The sequence below is a fragment of the Schistocerca piceifrons genome, chromosome 1 (genome assembly GCF_021461385.2).
Source record: "Schistocerca piceifrons isolate TAMUIC-IGC-003096 chromosome 1, iqSchPice1.1, whole genome shotgun sequence".
NCBI classification, from domain to species: domain Eukaryota; kingdom Metazoa; phylum Arthropoda; class Insecta; order Orthoptera; family Acrididae; genus Schistocerca; species Schistocerca piceifrons.
In genome coordinates this window covers 396,315,051-396,319,222 of record NC_060138.1, presented here as the reverse complement: position 1 = coordinate 396,319,222, position 4,172 = coordinate 396,315,051, and the positions used below count along the sequence as shown (strand labels likewise).

The 4,172-nt window shown below is 48.6% G+C and overlaps 2 pseudogenes; both read right to left on the bottom strand.

The window, feature by feature from the left end:
- Window positions 1-471: 471 nt before the first annotated feature.
- On the bottom strand, window positions 472-684 carry LOC124719749 (annotated as a pseudogene).
- A 3,275-nt stretch (window positions 685-3,959) lies between these two features.
- LOC124721265 lies at window positions 3,960-4,172 on the bottom strand (annotated as a pseudogene).

The following is a 4,172-nucleotide window of genomic DNA, read 5'->3' as shown; positions in this document are numbered from 1 at the left end:
GTCAGGCCGGTGCGAGCTATACTGGCGCGAGCTACACCTAGCCGAGTGCTTACGTCGTCAACCACCTACTGCATATGTGTGTGTGCGTGTGTACACACGTATTCTGCGTGCGTGCGGCGGCGACGACGACGACGTTCGCGAGGAGCTAAGGTTATAACTCCAAACAATTTAATTAAAATTATCTGTGACCAGACCATAAGAGACGCTAACGAGGCATCCGAAGGCACTGTCCTGTGCCCCCATAAATTACCAGCCTAGCGTAATGCGGCTGCAAGTGCGGTCCGGCTAACCGCAAAAAAAAAAAAAAAAAAAAAAAAAATTACTTAAGATAATCTTAAATTAATTAAAAGAAATCGTGGTGTGTAAGCAACTAACTACTGGGCACATCAACAACTACGACAAGTTTTGCTACCAGCGGAATATCTGATCACTGCAGAATGTTAACCCATTTCAGGCTGTGTTTTAATTAATTTTAGGTGGGCCGATCCCGGCGGTACTGCAATGCCGGGCCAACCCGCTACAGAGGTGGAGCAAGCCCCTAGCACTCCGTCAGAAGCCAAAAATGAGTTTAATATTCTGGTCGTGTGATGCAGGACGTATCAGATATTAAGCTGATAAGAACAGATACTACACTTTTTTTCCCTCCTACCTCCCCTATAGCCCTACCTTTTCCTCTCCAAAAATGCCGCCATCCTCTAGTGTCGACGCAGCACGTAAAGCAGGGTGTTGTTAGTAGCAAGACTTATTGCCATAAACCGAAAATAAAAGCGGAGGCATACTCTGCTATGCCTCAGGGGGCGACGACACACTACTCAGAAACACACCTCCCTCTGCAGGTGTGAGGCAAGTGATGATTTTAAAAACTAAATAGAAAGAAATAAATAAAGACAGAAATGAAGGCAAAATAAAAAAAAAACAGCGACGCAGCACACTCAAACGAACTGGCGAGATAATCCCATCGCCCATAGAATTAACAAAGTAATAATCCTCTAAGATAGATTATGCGTTTTCCAATTTTCCAATAATTTTTCATACAAGGTTCACACAATTCGCATGTTACCAATTTCCATATTATCAGTATCACAGAACAGTCTACTCTAGTGATGCCCAGAAGGCCAATATCAAATCTGGGGTATGGGTAAGTCAAGGGTAGTTTGAAAGTCCGAGTGACAAAGATCCAGGGGTACACTCAGGCAATTCTTATACGAGGTGCCTTAGTTAGCCCGGAACACCTTTTGATAACCATGAACCATTGCAACTTTAAGAAATCTTGCAAAAGTAATGGTATATTTCCGGTCAGATTCCGCCAGGCGATGCTGGCTCCAAAGGTAGTCCATGAAAGAGACAGCATCTGCGAGGCAAAGGTCATAGATCGTGAAAATGGTTTGGCCCAAGAGACACACCATTGCGTTACGTCGTGTTCGGGGGTTGGTCTGAATACCAGGGTTAAGGAACCAGTCGACTGACACATAGTCCAGTGTAGTCCCACCGATCAGCGTTAATAGCACACGTGCAAGGTCCCACACTTCTGTGACGTGAGGGCATAGGAGACGATGCTCTCTGGTGTCTACGTCACCACATCGGCCGCAAGCAGCCGAGGGCCATAGGAGGATGGCCGCCAGGCGATGATTAGTGGGTATTAAATTGTTTACAACGCGATACCATAGCGCTGAAACTTCTGTGGGAAGGGCTAGGTGGTTGATATTAGCCCAAGCGTGGTGCCAGATGACCGACGGTCGTCTGTCCTCCAATTTGTGTGGTGTGAGCTGGCCTCGAAGCGCCTAGTAAAGGCGCTTCGATGTGCGTGCCTTGTCGGTGGCCACTGCTAGGATGTAACTTTGATTGAGGTGATAGTCCTTGACTGTCGTCATCCGGAATGGAATATGTGTCAAGCATACTGGTGCACGCGCCGATTGTAGGCGATAACGGTCGAAAAGCACCGCTGTTGTCCCACCTGGGTCAATCTCACGCAAAGTGGCGATACGGTGAATCAGGATTGCCGCACATTTGTGGGGAAAGTCAATGAGTCCAAGGCGACTATCGACTTTTGGCAGTGTACAAGTCTGTGCATCAACTTTGAATAGTGCACGCCGCCACAATAGGCAATATACTGTTTGTGAGATGGCTCTGCTGGTTTGTTTCGGTAGCGTAAGGAGTTGTGCTACATACCATGCCCGTGATAGGATGTAAGTATTAATCAGTTGGATTCGTTGATGGAGGTCGAGTCGTTGATCAGTGTGACTCACGCAAAGTCCTCTGATGCGCGTGAGAATCCGCCTGCACGTGAGTGTTAACATGCGCTGTGGACAGGCAGTCACCTCAAGACCCAAGATACGTTGTTCCCCTACAATCCGGTAGCATGGGCGTTCGATGGTCAATGATCGTGGTCCTAGTGGGATTAGCACCATTTTGTTGGATTTTAACATGGCACCGGATGCTCGTTCATAAACGTGGAGGACTCGGCGAACCGAATCGATGTCCCTGGCGTTTGCTACAAACACACCTACACCATCCGCCTACGCCACACTGCGGAAGGTGACGCCTGGGAAAGGAACACCATCGACCATCCGTCCGATGTCACGCAGCATGGGGTACAGCGCCAAAGCGATAAAATACACTGACAAGGGACACCCTTGTCGAACTGATCGTCTGATGGAAATTGGTCGTGATCTGCAACCGTTCACAATGATTGTGGAATTTGCTCCATCCAAGAAGTGCCGGATGACTCTTATGAAGTGCTCCCCGAAACCCATCCGCTACATAACGGCCAGCAGGTAGGATGGGAGACCCTATCGGAGGCACCGGCGAAATCTAGGGATCAATTGCAGCCGGGGTTCGAGCGTCGGCGGTGGGTGAGTAAGACAGCATCACGGTATATAGAAGCAGCGGTGAAGGTGGTTCGATTCGAAACGCTACATGATTGAGTGGGACAAAGTACCTTATTCATTCCCTGTTTAAGACGTGAAGCCACACTTCGTGCCACCAACTTATAATCAGTGTTAAGAACGGTGATGGGACGTACGTCTTTAGCCCATCAGTGACCTGTGACCTTTGGATTAAAGCCAATACGTACAGCTAGAAAATCGGCGGGTAGCTCGCAACCAGCAAAAATCTCCTCGCACATTTTGCAGAAGCGGTCTCCTAACAGGCCGGAAAACCTAGCACTTCGATTAGTGCTGGAATGGCACAATCGAAGGGCGGTATCCTTGCGGAGTACCGCCAGAGATGAAAAACCGCAGTGTCAGGGCCTAAATGCTTGCAGCGTGTGCGTTCCACATGAGGGAGTGACATACGGTGGTGCGGGCTGATATGGCAACAGGCGACCGTCGAAAACATCGCAAAAGCAAGTGCCGGAAGGAACGACAATATACGAGAGCACTCGTCAACAGCCCAGTACTACCCTCCATGTCGAGGAGTAAACTGCGACTCCTATTTGAACGCCGCTAGCTGCCAGGGCAGTGGAGAAGCCGTGAGGCCGCCCCACAGCAGCGTCAGGCCGGTGCGAGCTATACTGGCGCGAGCTACACCTAGCCGAGTGCTTACGTCGTCCACCACCTACTGCATATGTGTGTGTGCGTGTGTACACACGTATTCTGCGTGCGTGCGGCGGCGACGACGACGACGTTCGCGAGGAGCTAAGGTTATAACTCCAAACAATTTAATTAAAATTATCTGTGACCAGACCATAAGAGACGCTAACGAGGCATCCGAAGGCACTGTCCTGTGCCCCCATAAATTACCAGCCTAGCGTAATGCGGCTGCAAGTGCGGTCCGGCTAACCGCAAAAAAAAAAAAAAAAAAAAAAAATTACTTAAGATAATCTTAAATTAATTAAAAGAAATCGTGGTGTGTAAGCAACTAACTACTGGGCACATCAACAACTACGACAAGTTTTGCTACCAGCGGAATATCTGATCACTGCAGAATGTTAACCCATTTCAGGCTGTGTTTTAATTAATTTTAGGTGGGCCCATCCCGGCGGTACTGCAATGCCGGGCCAACCCGCTACAGAGGTGGAGCAAGCCCCTAGCACTCCGTCAGAAGCCAAAAATGAGTTTAATATTCTGGTCGTGTGATGCAGGACGTATCAGATATTAAGCTGATAAGAACAGATACTACACTTTTTTTCCCTCCTACCTCCCCTATAGCCCTACCTTTTCCTCTCCAAAAAT